This window comes from Monodon monoceros, unplaced genomic scaffold, assembly GCF_005190385.1.
Source record: "Monodon monoceros isolate NGI ecotype Baffin Bay Population unplaced genomic scaffold, NGI_Narwhal_1 Super_Scaffold_4, whole genome shotgun sequence".
Lineage (NCBI taxonomy): Eukaryota > Metazoa > Chordata > Mammalia > Artiodactyla > Monodontidae > Monodon > Monodon monoceros.
In genome coordinates this window covers 56,848,401-56,865,584 of record NW_021703781.1, presented here as the reverse complement: position 1 = coordinate 56,865,584, position 17,184 = coordinate 56,848,401, and the positions used below count along the sequence as shown (strand labels likewise).

Below are 17,184 nucleotides of genomic sequence, written 5' to 3'. Positions count from 1 at the left end.
TCCCGCGTGCCGCAACTAAGACCTGGCGCAGCCAAATAAATAAATAAATATTAAAAAAAAAAAAAAAAAGAAATACCTGAAAGAGAAAAACATTAGGTTGAACATATCTTTTAAGACAATCAACGTTTAAAAGAATTATGTTTGTAGATATCTTTAGAATGTTACTGTTATTTTTGACTGGATCTCTGATGCAGTAAGATTAGAAACATACACTGAGAAAATCCAGTCCACGTGGTTCTCAGACTTTGACAGCTGTATCCATGGAGATTTGGGGAAGGTGTTGCTGCCTTCAAGGACATCAGCATTTACATCTGGAAAAGTTCCTGAAATACATGAAAACTACAGATAGCTGCCCGGCACCTCAGAGGCATGCAAATATTCACTCAAGGAGCGAATCCACACACCTATCTGAATCCTTCAAAAGTAGTTTTACCTTCAATCTATACAACTTTCCAGGCTAAAATAGTATTTGTCCTACAGCTAACTACCTCCTGCGCATTTCTAGAGGTTTCCTCTAGACTTAAGTTTTAGGTTACGTCTGGCCTTATTTTTTGAGGTAGTAAATCACATCTTTTCTCAGTCATCATTATTACAGAGTGAAGACTCCATCTTTTTACAGTATGCTCAATGTTTCATCTAAGAATTTAAGCTTCTATGTTGTGTTTAATATAAAAATGTTTTGTAAAAAATCATCTATCACCTACAATTTCCCCATCAGGCATACTTTCATCCACTCAAATATATATTGAGTATGTAGTTTATTCGAGCATAGGGCTAAGACATATACATGTCTACCTCCTTAAGAAAACATGACTATTTTTAAAAGACAGATTAGAAAAAGATTAATCATATTATAAAAGGACTGCCTTATAAAATGGATCATTTTTAATAGAATTTTATTTTGAAATAACTGCATTCTTATGCCATTGCAAGAAATAACAGAAAGGTCTCATGTGTGTTCACCCAAGATCCCACATACTTTTGGGAGCATGTTGCAAAACCAGATTGTGTGACAGCACACCTTAACCAGTATACTGACATCAACACAGTAACGTACAGAACATTTCCATCACCACAAGGACTCCCCTCCCGTTGCCCTTTTACAGCCACACTCCCTTCCCTTTCCAACCCCCAGAACAAACCATGTTAATAGCTTCTCTGGTAAAGTAAGTGCTTAGTTTTCCACTGACAGTGGCTCTTAACCTTTAGCTTTTAAGTGTAAACAAATATTTTAAAACTCACAAAATGGTGATCAGTAGGAAAACATTTTTCAGTCAACAAAAACCTGTTTTACATGCAACTTCTGAAAACTCAAGAGTGGGCTTCAGTCCTCACAAGATTAACTAACCAGGCTCCCCTGGTTGAGGCACACAGCAGGCAGTTCTACAACTGTGAGTGCTCAGATGGGACTGCTTATAAAAAGCAGCAGAGATACCAGCCCTGATTTAACAAATGTCTGCAGAAGCACCTCTGTGGCAGTATTTTCCAGGCAGCTCCTCTGGCTTCTCTGAATGTGATGGATTTTTGATGTGTCAGCTTGGATAGGTAACAGCCCTCAGTAATTCAATTAAACGTGAATCTAGGTGCTGCTGGGATGGGATTTTGCAGATGTAGTTAAAGTCCCTAATGGGTCGACTTTAAGGGTAGCTATCCTGGGTGGGACGGGCTCAATCTACTGAAGGCCTTAAAAGCAGGGTGAAGGCTTTCAGAGAGAGAGAAGACCTTCCACCTGTCGAAAGCTGCTGCAGACCACACCCGTGGGGTTTCCACCTGCTCATGACCTTCCCTCCCTCATGGCCTGCCCTACCAACCCTGTACTTTCTCTTAGACAGCCTCTGCAATTACATAAGTTTGCCCCTTTTAAGAAAATTCCTTAATGAATGCGGTTATCTGTCTTCTACTGGTTCTGCTTGTTGAACCATGACTGACCTACTCAGGATCCACACCACAAAGGGATTTAGAAGGCAGATACCAAAGGAAAACTAGGATTAGGGAATTCCCTGGCAGTCCAGTGGTTGGGACTCTACACTTTCACTGCCGAGGGCGCAGATTCAATCTCTGGTTGGGGAACTAAGTCCCTCAAGCCACATGGCGTGGCCAAAAAGAAAAACCAGGATTAGACTAGGATTAGACTAAGTAATATTTCCCAAACCCAAGACGGTGGGTGACTGATTGTCTAGGAAGACAAACTAATATTATGTAGTAATATATGCACTAAATTCCAGAGAGACCTGCTGAATGAACTTCCTGGTAGAAATAGCAAGGAAACTAAATTTTCAGAGAAAAAATTAACCTAGACTAAACTGCAATTGTATTTAAAGACAAGAAGCCAAATCATTTACTTATTAAACCATCCACGTGGATTATCCTATTAAGGACAGCCCTGTGGTCCTCCCACCTAACTCAGGATTCCAGGCCACAAATAATAGATGGCCTCACATTCCCACACCACCACCAGCTGTTCATTCTCTTTTGCTTGTTCTTCAGTCTTGCTGCCAGATACGTTAGCCAGAAACCCAAAGTGAGGCAATTAATAGAAGATTCCAGTCACTATGTGACTTGCTTAATGGCCTGTCCAAATGATTTGTGAGAAAAATCTTATGAACCAACAGGATAGAAACTGAAGAGTTTTTTCCATTATTCTCCTCTCCCAGAGTATTTAAAGACTTGGATTTTCCCATCTTTTGGGGAAATATTTTCTTATAAATAGTGAGGCATGCCGGGCATCTCCACTTCATCTTTTTTCGTGGTCTGTACCACTCACTGTACACTCACTGGAATGTTTTCCTAGTAAATGATCAGCAATGGAAAACGTGGCTAAGACAAAGGATGGCTTTCAGGCTGAGATGATGGGAACCTTCCCATCTTTCCCAAGAGATAAGTAGTTCTATAAAACTGTGGGGCTTATTTTAGAACCAATGAGTCTATTTCTGTCTTTCCTTTAGACTTGTAGCTTTCGTAAGGATGATAAATAAGGACTGACCATCTTAGTGAGGTAACAGCCCAAAATATTAGTAATTGCCCAACAAACCCAGTAACAGGAGATTCAAAAAAGGGAAATATACTTCCACTGCTAAGGTAAGGCCAACTGTCAGTGTTTTAATTTTATGATTTGCTCTTCTGTTCCTTCCTTGGGTCTTAGTCTTTGGATCAGTAACATTTAGAACTTTGTTTTGCAGTCCAAAACTCTTAACATCAACTGAACTAATTTCTTGGATGATTTCTACAACACAAGGAGGCAAGATCGGTAATTAGACAAAGCAGACATGAAAACATGGTTCTCTTGTGATATAGTGAATAAAAATTACCTAAGTCCACGGATATCGTAGCAGAAAGTTCTAAAAACTCAGAAGAAAAGGGCTACAGTTCTTAGCAGGAGAGACAGCGAGGAGTTGTCAGGAAAGCTGCAGGTTACTTTGAGACAGTCGTCCCAAATGCATTAGAGGAACTGTAAAAATCTGCCACAGAAGGAACGATGATCCATAGTCAGAAAAGTTACTGCAGCTTAAACAGGAAACCCTTCTTGTTCAGGACTGTCATAGCCACAGTTTGCAAAAAGTGCAGCTGTCGATTAATGCAATGTAGTGTCAATTAGATGTACATTCCTGAGGTCTTTTATCTGTTGTAGCTTTGTCTTTTTTTTTCTTTTCATTACATCAGGTATATTGCCCTGTAAATTGTGGTAGTGGTACCAGGAATAAAAAATTAAGGAATTTTTAACTTTTCCAAAAAAAAAATTACCTAAGTCCAGATGACGTGCCAAAAAACACTACAGACAAAACCACCCCTTACAACATTTGCTTTAGGAGCAGGCATTTTAAGGAGAGAGGTGAGGTCATCTCTTCTTTTAAAACCTGCTTAAAGGGAAAACTAAAGGCTGGTTTTATTAAGGAAAACCTTATCCCGTTTTCTTACTAAAGTCTCCTCTTTTCAGAAGTCCTTCCTGATGACCTCGAGTTGTAATGAGGAAATGGAATCGCTATTTTAAATTATTATACAGCTAATGTAAGTTAATAGTTATGTATTATCATATAGTTAATAATCACATGATATGAGGGGAAAGGGCTATCAAAATGATCAAAATATCACTGAGTCCTGGAGTTGCAGGGAAAAATGAAAAGTCATCTAGTTCAAATTCTCATCCAGTGCATTAATCCCATCTGCAAATTTTAAGCAAATAATAAACTTGAAAAAATATAAAGGGAGCAAAAATAATGAATATTTTTCTTGCTGACCTGAGATAATAGAAGTCCTAGCATTTTACTCTTCTTTTTCCTGTCCCTAGAAACCTCAAGCACTTCGTCACCACAGAAGAGAAAAAATGATACATCAGGGCTTCCCTGGTGGTGCAGTGGTTGAGAGTCCACCTGCCGATGCAGGGGACACGGGTTCGTGTCCCAGTCCGGGAAGATCCCACATGCTGCGGAGTGGCTGGGCCCATGAGCCATGGCCACTAAGCCTATGCGTCCGGAGCCTGTGCTCCACAACGGGAGAGTCCACAACGGTGAGAGGCCCGCGTACCGCCAAAAAAAAAAAAAAGATACATCAGATGACTTTAAAAGCCAAACATTTTCTGTTTAGAATTCCTTCACAATTCCTTCTCACCACTCCCATTATCTATCTTTCCTCCCAGTATCTCTTAAAAATGTGTCAGAGACAAAAGAAAGAAGTTTTTGTATTTCTTTTTTTTAATTAATTAATTTGGCTGTGCCTGGTCTTAGTCACAGCTTGCGTGATCTTCGATCTTCATTGTGGCATGTGGAATCTTTAGTTGCGGCATGAGGGATCTTTAGTTGCAGCATGCTAACTCTTAGTTGCAGCATATGGGATCTAGTTCCCTGACCAGGGATCAAACCTGGGCCCCCTGCATTGGGAGCACAGAGTCTTAACCACTGGACCACCAGGGAAGTCCCAGGTTTTTGCATTTCTATAAGGAAAAACATCCATCAGTAGAGAAGTCTGGTTAAATATGTTCTCGTAAATCCACACAATGGAATACTATGCAGCCATTAAAACAGGATCAAAGTAGATCTCCCTAAATTGTTATGAAAAGTTACCCAGAATAGATTAAGGAAAAAAAAAAACTGGAATATTTTACATAGTATGATCCTATTTGTATAAATTGTATATGTATAGGAAAATTCTGGCAAGCAATAGTTGGTTAGCAGGTGTTTGGTCCCATCCAAAATGTCCGTAAGATATCCTTGATATTCAGTCTTGTCCAAAACCATTTGGCATGGACCAAATATGCTCAGGACGTTTTGGACAGGACCAAACGTTCTACAGGGGAAACAGTTAACAGTAGCATGTTGACTGAAATTTGTAACCATCAAAAGTTTGTGTCCTACAAACAATAATTCTGATAAAGTCTATTTTGTGTGTCATCAAAAAGTAAAAAAGAATGGAGATTTATAACCACATGCACTACATTATTGTACATAATTCTAACGAGAGAATGTTTAACTAGGAATGAATGAGAACAGAATCCTCTGTCAACATTAGATGCCTCCTAAGCACCACTTCAAAATCCTCTCGGTCCCTTTGCTCACCCCCTTTCACCCCTTCCACGGCCACAGCGACCAGTTCCACACAGGCTCAGATCGGCTTCATGCCCGTGTGACCAGTGCAAACAGACATCATCTCATATACAGCTCACGGCCCAGCTCACTGCATCTCTCACTTCTGCCTTGGGACTTCTCCTAAACGGAGAAGGAAATAATGCCCATGGGAAAATACGTCCCCCTCTGTATTCAAGCACCATTCTGAGAGCATCTCACAAGGCTCCTTTAAAAGTCCTAGGCAGGGGACTTCCCTGGTGGTCCAGTGGCCAAGACTCCATACTCCCAATGCAGGGGGCCAGGGTTTGATCCCAGGTCAGGGAACCAGACCCCACATGCCGCAAGTAAGAGTTCACATGCCACAACTAAAGATCCCGTGTGCTGCAACTAAAGATCCTGCATGCCACAACTAAAAGATCCCGAGTGCAACAACTAAGACCCGGCGCAGCCAAATAAATACATAAATATTTTCAAAAATAGAAGTCCTAGGTAGGAAAGAACACCTGTTGCCTGTAGCCGAAGTTAACACACTATCACATCCTTGAACTTTCTTCCCTTCCTTCCCATTTCACTTCCCTTGTCCTGAACTCCTGCTCCCTGGGATCCTATTCCAAATAAACGTCCCAGCACGCAAGCCTTTGTATCAGGCCAATGTTCAGGCTAAGACGCCATCAGAAGTTTTTCTACTGACCAGTTTCTGGCTTTGTACATTTCATCCTCTTCTGCTTCCATGATACCAATGTGTCTTAACACCTCTGGCACTGGTATCTTGATACAATGCTGGTTTTGTACCTTTGTGTCACAATACCAGGTAAGCTGGCACCATGCAGGAGTATTTCTCGAGGTCATTCCTACACTGGGATGGCTAGCAATAACTATACATTGAAGTGACTGCAAACCCAAACTAAATGTATCCCCAGCTCAACTTCCCCACAGCTAGATTCCAAAAAACACCTGGGACCATTCCAACATTAGAGACAAAGAGTGAACGAGGGTAATTAAAAATGCCCAGAGAGAAATTTTGATCAATTGTAGTTAAAATATCTGGATTTTGCAAATTTTACAAAAACACATGACCATGTAAATAAACACATCTGGCTAGGGCCCATGCATGTGAGAAGCATTTAAGTTTAAGGTTAATTAGCTTTATGGTAAATCTGCTTTTCACTACATATTAATCAAGTAAATGTAACAAAAGTAGACAGAACACAAAGACTGAAAAGGATCAAATCTATATACTACCACCATCCCCAGTCTAATCTTCTCTCCTAAACTTCAGAGATAAAAATATTCCAATTGCCTACTTGATCCTCTTCACTTGTCCTATGAGCATCTCAAGTTCAACACGCCGCAAACTAAATCTATCATCTTCTTTACCAAACTTGTTCCTTCACTTCTATTCCTCTTTCTGACTAATGGTACCAGAATATATCAAGTGTGAAACTGTGGGAGTCATCTTAGATTCCTCCTTTTTCTCTAGTTTCACCCTGCTATGGCAAACTGGTTATACACTGTGTTAAGCTGTTGAGTTGTAAATTTAAGACCACCTCCTAAATATCTATTGGATCGCTCCCATATTCCGAGGCATCCCCAACACCAGCTCACCTTAGTTACAGGCCCTCAATATTTCTCTTCTGGACTTCCCTGGTAGCGCAGTGGTTGAGAATCAGCATGCCAATGCAGGGGACACGGGTTCCAGCCCTGGTCCGGGAAGATCCCACATGCCGTGGAGCAACTAAGCCCATGCACCACAACTACTGAGCCTGAGCTCTAGAGCCCGCGAGCCACAACTAGAGCCCATGTGCCACAACTACTGAAGCCCTTGCGCCTAGAGCCCGTGCTCCGCAACAAGAGAAGCCACCGCAATGAGAAGCACGCGCACCACAATAAAGAGCAGCCCCTGCTCACCGCAACTGGAGAAAGCCCACGCGCAGCAACGAAGACCCAACACGGCCAAAAATAAAAAATATAAGTAAATAAATTTATACAAAAATATATATATATATTTCTCTTCTGAACTGCAATAACCTTCTAACTTCTCTTTCTAACTTTAATGTAATCTCCCAAAGCCACCTCCCTGATGCCACAGTAATCTTTCTTAAAGGCAAATCTGAACGTGTTATTCTACTGCTTAAAATTCTTTAATGGCTTCCCATTGCATTTGGGATAGTTGAAACACTTCAGTATGGCCTACAAAGCTATCATGACATGACCTCTAGCTCTTTCTCTAGCCTCATCTCCTACATCTTTGGTCATTCAACGTCAGAGAACACTTTCTGTCACTCTCCTGTGCCATTTTACGGTTCCCTCTGCCAAGAACACCTTCCTCCCCTTGGCTCCTTTACTCTGATTCTCCTTCAAGGACACAATTCAACTGTCGACTCATCCTTGAAGTCTTCCTAACCTCACCTATGTCAATTGGGTTTGATGTCCTGTCTCAGCACTTCCATAGAGCCTTCATTAGCTCCACCAGAGGATTTATTATCGTGTATTGTAATATTCTCTCTCCTGTACTATATTGTGAGATTCTTGAAGGCAAGAGTTCTCCTTTATACCTAAAGCCTCATAAGCTAGCACGGTGCCAGGTATATAATTCTGTCAATAAATGCTGAATAAATAGCTCAAATTAATCACAAGAAAATGAGAAGGGGGATGAAGATTAGGGGAAAAAAAACAGTATTATCTCTGCAAGCTCTTGTCATAAGAGGAGATTGTTTTTCTTCCTGGGACACAATGCAGTAAATGAGGCCAATCAGTGACTGCCAGTTGATTGTAATTTTTAGCAACAGTTTCCCAGAAGAGTGACCAATTGTTCTTACCTAATCTAAGGCCTGGTACATAAAAGACTCTCATTTCCTATTTAATTTAATTTTACTGATTTTATTATTTCAGCTCCTATTGGCACCAAATTCTAGAAAAGTTACAATAGAGTTTGTCCCCAGATGAAGCCAGCTTGAAAAACAAGTACAAATCAAACCCTGTGCTCCTTCCTGTTGGGCTTGAGAATATCTTCAAAGAATTTTCATTGTCTTCTTAAATACACAACATGAATTCAGCCTGGAAACCGAGACTCAAATATTGAAATATGATGGTTTGTCAAGTTAAAAAAAAAAAGAGAGAGAGAGAGAGAAAGAAATGAACTTAGCTTAGTAAATGAATGAATGTTCAAAAGAAGTCAACGTTCATTTGCTTACACAAAGATTCTTCAAACACCTTTTGAGGTATCTGCCCCTCGGTCAAAATGACAACATGTCTTAAGCTTTCTGGGAGTAGGTACAACTGCCTGATAAGAACATCACCTTGGTTCCTGACAACATTCAGAAAAACCTAGGTCATCCTTGGTCACTAATCCCTCACCTAAAAAGTCAGTTTCAGAGCTCAAATATGTGTGCTGGGACCCCAGAGAATCATGTCAGTGACTAAGGGCTTAAACTAAAATTAGACAGATCCGGGTTTGGATCCTTTGGTTCTGCTACACACTAGCTGTGTAACCAAAGACAAGTCAATTACCCTCTCTTGGCCTCTCACTTTAATCATTTGTGAAATAGAGATAAAAATCCCAAGTTTCCATGAAAATTGAATGAAAAAGTTTAGAATTTAACACAGTACCTGGCTCATAGCAAGTATGCAATAAACGATAATGATTATATTTTTGATGAGTTTTCTCCTGGTTCCGGAAGCTAATGATCATCTCAAATGAAGATGTATAATACTATTAATATCTATAGAAATAGGAACTCGGGATCACTGGGAATATTCAGCTACAAGCTGCTTGTTTTAAAATAGAGGCTATGGGCTTCTATGAAAAGGGTAATTTACATCACCTGAGCATTCCATCCTATGCAGGCTTGTTTTAAAGTTCTTCAGCATAGCAACCCCACAAATTGTTCACTCTGTTTCTCAAAACCAAAACTTCGCAGCTGGGTGGATTCAAATGGGTTATGGAGATTGTCCTCCCTCCCCTCTCACCTCTAGAAGTAGTTGCTCCCGCTTACTGGATGAGGCAGTGGGGAGGGCGGCCCATGAAGGAAGCTTGTACAGCCACTGCCTTTGTCATATTTCCTCTGTGAAGAAACAGAAGACTTCAGTTCCTGGGATTGGTTAAGCTCTAGAATAGAGAACTAAGGAACTACTTTGTATTCTCCTAGAAATCTCATCTCTCTTTGTGCATAGCGCCATTGCAGCAGAACTGTTACACATTTTTGCATCTTGATCAGGAAACTGGAAATGATAAAAATGAACACAGGTAGCCTGCCATACACCATAAATTGAAGGAAGCTGGCACAGAGCAGAGAAAGACTCAAAGACTGAGGGAACGTGAAGAGGAAAAGCCAGTGAAAGAATAAATTATATACAACAGCCATGCCAACCCCGACGTTTGCAAAAACACTGTGACGATTACTATGTTTAAGGTCAGAATTGACTTGAGGTCAATATGGTCTCCTCTGGTGCTGGTCATGGATTCATTCAATAAATATTTTTATTGAGCACTCACTACATGCTAGGCACTGTCCTAGGCATGAGGGATTAAAACACATACAAATAAGACTAGTCTTCACTGTCAAGGAACTAGGAGCCTAGTGTGAAAGACAAGTAAAATTATAACATCGTAGACTCTCTCAAGGGACCTCCATGTGGCAACTTGCTGGTTAACTGACACACTCAATCTCCCTGTGAAACACACCAACTGAGGCCCGCAGCACACTGAAAGCTTCTGGCTAGTAAAACTACTACTCTGCACACTGTACTCGCATAGAGTAAACAGAATGTTTGCTAAGAATTGGTTATTTTCGTTCCCAAACCTATTTATGACATCTGCACTTGATGCTGCAATTTAAATATTATAGAAACTCATGACAATAAAAAGAAATTCCTGTTTCTATGGAAACTATGATGAATCCTCTGGAAAGAATCAGTAAAAGCCAAGTTGCTTTAAAAAACAAAAAACCCTCCAAACAAACGTATGGATACCAAGGGGGAAAGAGGGGGGGACAGGATGAATTGGGAGATTGGGATTGACATATATATGGTACTATGTATAAAACAGATAACAAATGAGAACCTACTGTATAGCACAGGGAACTCGGTGCTCTGTGGTGACCTAAATGGGAAGGAAATCCAAAAAAGAGGGGATAGATGTATACATATGGCTGACTCACTTTGCTGTACAGCAGAAACTGACACAGCAGTGTAAAGCAACTATACTCCAATTAAAAAACAAACCAAAAAAACACCTCAAAAACTTACACTGAATTAGGAGTGGGCAAGGGAATCACGAAAAGTGAGGAAAAAAAATCTTTAATGATTCTGCACTTTGTATTGTTTGTTCAAAAATCCTTTGTATGGTTTATTCCACTTAAAAAGAAAACTCAAATTTAGAGAATTGAGAGAAGATATAATATAGATGTTAGATGGTCTCCTTCAACCATTACAGGGAACACAAATCAGCCCACATTCAAAGAAAAAGCAATACTATTTTCCAGTGCCTGTTGAAAACTGATTCAGGCAAAGAACATAAATGGCTGCTCAACATTAACGGAAAGGTTGATGGAGAAAATAATTTTCATGTGGTACCAAAGTATCACTCCATGAATTACCGTGATGATCCGTGGAAGGGGGGAAACATCTTTACAGTGGAGACGATTGATAGTTGCCACTTTAATCAAGTGATTCAACATTATTAACAGTGAACAACCAGACTGTGTGCCACCTGAAGTGATGTGCTGTGAAGTACATTCACCCTCTATATTCTTGCCAAAAGTGTTTAATTAAGAATTTGGATCTAATTTCCAGTGTATAGGTAATACAGGAGATCAGAGAAATTAAATGATAGTAATGAGAAAACAATCATAGAAACCCAGAATGTAGAATACTCTACCAAAGAACTAGCTTGGTTTCTTTAAAAAGTCAATACCATTATTGGGGCTTCCCTGGTGGCACAGTGGTTGAAAGTCCGCCTGCCGATGCAGGGGACACAGGTTCGTGCCCCGGTCCGGGAAGATCCCACATGCCGCGGAGCGGCTGGGCCCGTGAGCCATGGCCGCTGAGCCTGCGCGTCCGGAGCCTGTGCTCCGCAACGGGAGAGGCCACAACAGTGAGAGACCCGCGTACCGCAAAAAAATAAGAAGTCAATACCATTATTAATTCTGTTTGGTATCATTATGACACCAGTTTGGTTACGTAAGAACATGTCTTTTTTTTTTTTTTAAGAGTTGAAAGGGGTAAAATGACATGTCTGAATTTGTTTTTAAAATAGAAGCAAAGAAAAAAGTGAAGCAAATATGGCAAAATGTTGATAATTATTGAACCAATGACTATATTGGGGTTAATTGCCTATTTTTACTACTTCTGTATATACGTTCGAAACATAAAGAGTAGAAAACACTCAACATCATGAAAAAACTGAGGGGGGGATTATTCTAGCTTAAAAGAGACATAACAACCAAATGCAATGCACAAACCTTGACTGAATCCATGTTAGAAAAAAACAATTCTAAATGACATTTGGGGAAAATAACAATTAGAAAATCCAAATATAGACTGGGTAGTAAATGATTTGGGGGAACAATGAATTTCTTAGTGATAATGGAATGAGGATGATGTACGAGAAGTAATGCTGAACATTTCAGGGTCAACTGTCATGATGTCGGCAATTTACTTTGAAATGGTTAAAAAAAAACATTAAGAACTATCAAATCTAGGAGATACGTATATGAATATTCATTATACCAGTTTTTAACTTCTCTGTATTTTTGAACATTTTCATAATCAAGTTTTAAGTTTGTCAAAGGGTTGCAAATGCTTTTTTCAAAATAATGTATTTAAGATATGTATATAATTTTTTAAATTCCATATTTCAGTTAACTTTGTTATTTAGTGAACCAACTAAAAGGTAAGAGGGGAGAGGATCCACACGTGGGGTGCTGATACATACATGTATAACAACCAGCTCTCTGGGGAAAACAGCCCTGGCATGTAGCATTCGCTAGTTTCCAGGGTATGAATATTCCTACCACAACTGATTCCAAATTACTAACATGATGTCACTGAACAAAGAGTTGGGAAGAGATGAGCACAATTGGTCTTTCCAGCCAGTAAGAGCCCAGTTCCAACACCACTGAATCCAGATCATAACAGAAGGATAGCAGCCGTAACAGGAGAGAGGGAGAAGATGGTTTACAGAAAACAAAGCAGCAAGGTCATCAGCCCACAAGGGGCAAGGCGGGGGAGGAGACAGAGGTGTGAACACAGAAGACAACGTATTAAATTATATACAAATACTCAGCGTGATGCTTGGTATACAGTAATCACTAACTTAGTAAGCACCTCCTACAATTATTATACTATTATTTTCTAACCTGATGCGTAATCTAAAAGGTCATCTCATCTTTTTAAGATGTCATATGGTGGTTGCTTCTAGGGAGAACTGAATGGCTGGGCAACTTGTAGTCAGGAATGGGAGGAAGCTACTTTATTGCTTTGAGCCTTTTCAATTTTGAAAAATGTGAATGTATCACTTATTCAAAATATAAATGAAATTGAAATCGATAAATTTTAGGACATGGGTCTCTTGAAAGAGCTCTTCTCTCACCTTAAGTCCCTAGCCTGGCATGCACGCAGTTATGCATTCATCCCCATCATTCCTAATGTAAGAATTTAAAAATCAACAACCACAACCAATAAGAAAAGTTCCAAATCATCATGCCCAGCTGACATGGTAGAAACTGCAGTTTAACAGGTCTATTTATATGTGGAAAAGTTAGAATCTTGGCTGCCTCAGTACCCACGATAAGATTCACATGAAATCTTCAATAACTCAGAATGCCACATTTCACTCCAAAATACATTCATTCAACAAATATTTACTGAGCGCCTTCTATGTCTTTGGGTCTGGGAACACACATGAATAGAACTCTCTCTCCAACTCTAAGGAGTTCTAACTTGGCTTTGCAGAGTTTCCTTTACTAGGAATTTATCTAATCTTGGGCAACTATCTTTAGGCCAAAATTACTACTTATATATATGAACGGTAGAAACAATTCTTACTTAAAGGAACCAATATTTTCTCATAAATTTGATGGAAAATACATTGTTACATGAATCCTGTCTTGAAACCATAAATTAGAGGTGTATTCTTCTAGGGGGAAAAGGCCATAGAAAAAGGAGCACGTAAACATGATTCTTAGATGATTAGCAGTGGTGAGTCCAACTCTCTGTAGGACTCCATGCCTCCATGGGCAGGAGTCAAGTGAAGTAGCAGAAGTCAAGACGGAATTGCAATCCTAGGAGTAAAATAATCCCCTTGAAGGCCTCCTCCATCATCAAGGTCAAGTGGGAGCCCCAGAACTCTGTTTCTGGCAAAACCACTCCCCGGTCTCCCCTTCAATACCTGCAGCCTCTCCACCAATGTCTGTCTTGGGATCATCGACTAATTTCATCATGCCCTTTACGCCGCTCACAAGAAGCCCAGGACTCCAAGGCCATCCCTTATTTTTTGCCAGCCTCAAGTGGTTTCCTCTCACGCATGCATTCAATAGCACTCTGCTGAAGGCTCAGGAGATCTGTGGAGCTCTCTCTTCTTCGATATTCTCTGAATTCCAGTCTCTTTCACCTCCCTGAATTCTCAACTCCACCTCCTCAACTCAGGGAGACTGCCAGGTTCTGTTTAGGTTGCCCCTCCTTGTACCGCGACCTCCATCCAGGTAGAAAGCTGGGGCAATCATAAGGGCTCACCTTATCTCAAGGATCATTTTCCTGCACTGCCTGCTGTCCAATGTCTGAAAACCACTATTTCAATATACTTTGTACAGCTTTCTGCTTGTTTAAGGAAGGAGGGTAAATCTGGTCCCTGTTACTCCACACAGGCACAAATGGAAGTCTCTTTTCCATTTAATGTTTATTTTCCATCCTAACTTAGTCACTTTCTTCCACGGTCACTCCCTTGACCTTGTCATTCACAATTACTGCAATCCCTCATTATCTCAATTCCGAACGTCTACTCTCCAACCACCATCTCCTATTTTTTTTTTTTTTTAGGACACTCCTGCTAGTACCCCAGTTCCAACAACCTTTTGCCTTACTTTCAATCCGTTGTTTCCACCACCCTTACTTGTCCTCTTTCCCCTCCTAATCTAGCTCTACTTCATTCCATTGTCAATCATTTTAATTAGACCCTCAACTCCCTGGCCCCTCTCCATCTTATTTGCTTGGCTAAACAACAACCCGGGTTAAATCCAACTCATTATCTAAGAAATAGTACGTATTTTATGTTTTAACTTATTTATTGTCTTCTATTCCACTAGAAGGACAGCTCTATGAAGGCAAGGATTCTCATTTTCTTCGTTTACTGCTGTATTCCCAAAGCTGAAAACAGTCCCCAATAAATGGATGATACTCAATTATTTCTTGACTGGTTTAAATAATAAAATCCAATGCTCAACATAAGTATTCAAATGAAAACACTAAAAGTGAAATGTATCATTGTTTCTAGAATATCAAACTGCTTCTTGCTGTAAGAGACATCATTAAAAAAAAGCAGATAATGTGTATATACTTCCGGCCCTATTTTTTTTTTTTTTACAACCTCTCTTTAATGATTTTTTTGTAATGTTATATACATGGTTCTGACAAGATGTCAAACTAGAGTGGGCTCCCAACAGAATCCTGGAGATCCCAGAGACAGGTTAATAAAACTGTCACACTAATATAAAAGCTGTGAGAAAAACCTCAGGCAACAGAGAGCAGCCGGGTTTCAGCTGGGAGGAGAGGCCCATGCTAGGCTCTGAGCAGGTAGCATGGAGGAGACCAGGAAGAGAGAGGTTTCTTTACCTGTGTTTCTTTCTCTATGTTGCTCCTGCTTTCTTGGCCCCCACTGCTCATAGCACTCTCCTGCCCAGTTGGCTCTACCAGCAGTATTAGGGTGGCATGCTCAAGTGGGCTGGGCTAGGGAACAGTTAAACATACGTACAAGCAACTGCAAAGCCCTAAGTGTATCTTCCTCTTCCTACCCTCCTTCCCAGCTGGAGTAAGATGAGGACTATCGTCAGAGAAAGCCCTCAGAAGCACGAGCCAGTGCCTCTGTTTTTGCTTGAGAGTCCAGGGATCCATCAACAGATGACATGGTTAAAGAGCCAGAAAAAATGGATTCATAGAGAAGACAGATGAGCTCATCTTAGGGGCACAACTGCTATAGAGAAAAACAAAATTAAAGCACCTATATCAGCCAAAATCAAGCTAATGGATCAGTATGGAAAATAAATTAGTAAATATCTTCAAAGAGGGACCATAACTGGAAACATGCAGTAAGAACAGGAAGTTTTAAAATAAGAACTAGAGTTAATGGTATGAAAAATTAAGAGCCAAGATAATAAAGAACCCAATAGCTGGGCTGAAGAGCCAAAGATCAGGTTAAGAAACTCTCCTAGAATATATTAGGGAGGGGGAAAAAAGGATGGAAAAAAGAAACATCAAGAGGTAGAGGACAGAAGTGGAAGCATCAATATACCTATGTCATGAGGCCCAGAGGAAAGGGAGGAGGAAAAATCAGAAGGAGAAAATATTTGAACATGAAAAAACTGAGGGCTCCCAAATTTAGAAAAAGATGTAAGACCTCGGACTGAAAAAAACCCATAAAAAGGGAAAAGAAGAGGGGGAAAAATTTAAAACTAGTCACAGTATAATGAAATGAAAGAACAACAAAAGAAAAAAATTACTAAAGTTGAGCTTCCCTGGTGGCGCAGTGGTTGAGAGTCCGCCTGCCGATGCAGGGGACACGGGTTAGCGCCCCGGTCCGGGAAGATCCCACATGCCGCGGAGTGGCTGGGCCCGTGAGCCATGGCCACTGAGCCTGCGCGTCTGGAGCCTGCGCTCCGCAACAGGAGAGGCCACAACAGTGAGAGGCCCGCGTACCGCCAAAAAAAAAAAAAAAAATACTAAAGTTTAGCAGAGAAGTAAATCACTTATAAAGGAAAAACAAGAATCACGTTGACTCCAGAATTCTCAAAAGCAACACTGGTTCTAAGAAGTCAACGGAGTGATAGGTTCAAAGGGATGAGGAAAAAAAATTCAAACTTAAAAATAAGAAATACATATTCTGGAATACACTATAAAAATGGGAAAGGTAAGTAAATAACTTATCAAGTTTATTACTGTCTAAATAAGGTACAAAACAAAAAGTAAATCCATAGCAATTCCAGAACTATAATTCTTTAAAAATCAAAGCACTTTGGAGGGGGCCCGGTAGGGGCAGTGTAGGGACTGAAGGGTATAGAGAGGAAGATGAAAACTTCTAAGATACTAGTATTTTTTTGAAGTGTGTGTGGGGAATACATACATTTAAAGGTTTAAAATAGGGAAAGATTTTCAATAGGAACAAACACCAGTATATATATTATCAAAATAAGAGTTAAGGACAACTACCAAAACAATAAAACTAGAATGTATAACTTTCAAACAGAAGGACTATTAGATTTAGCCAATAGATGGTAGGAAGAAGACAGCAAAAATAAGCAAACAGAAAACATGAAATAAAATAGCTTAAAAAGTCAAAATACAGAAATATTTTATGATCGATATAAATGGGTTTAGCTCACTGACATTCACAGAATAACTTTTTAAAAGATGCAGG

At 40.0% G+C, this 17,184-nt stretch overlaps 1 protein-coding gene across 4 annotated transcripts in view; it reads right to left on the bottom strand.

Moving 5' to 3' along the window:
* CNNM2 (cyclin and CBS domain divalent metal cation transport mediator 2) overlaps positions 1–17,184 on the bottom strand; it is a 143,823-nt gene that overhangs the window by 40,165 nt on the left and 86,474 nt on the right. The window contains exons 2-3 of one of the 4 annotated variants that reach the window (XR_003797055.1): positions 9,528–9,622; positions 284–323 (exon numbers count right to left, since the gene is read on the bottom strand). The exons of 2 other annotated variants lie outside the window; for them this stretch is intronic. The gene's annotated coding sequence lies outside the window, so the exon portion shown is untranslated. Of the gene's footprint in view, positions 1–283; positions 324–8,535; positions 8,616–9,527; positions 9,623–17,184 lie in introns of those variants that run through there. One more of the 4 variants, XR_003797054.1, reaches the window with a different exon arrangement.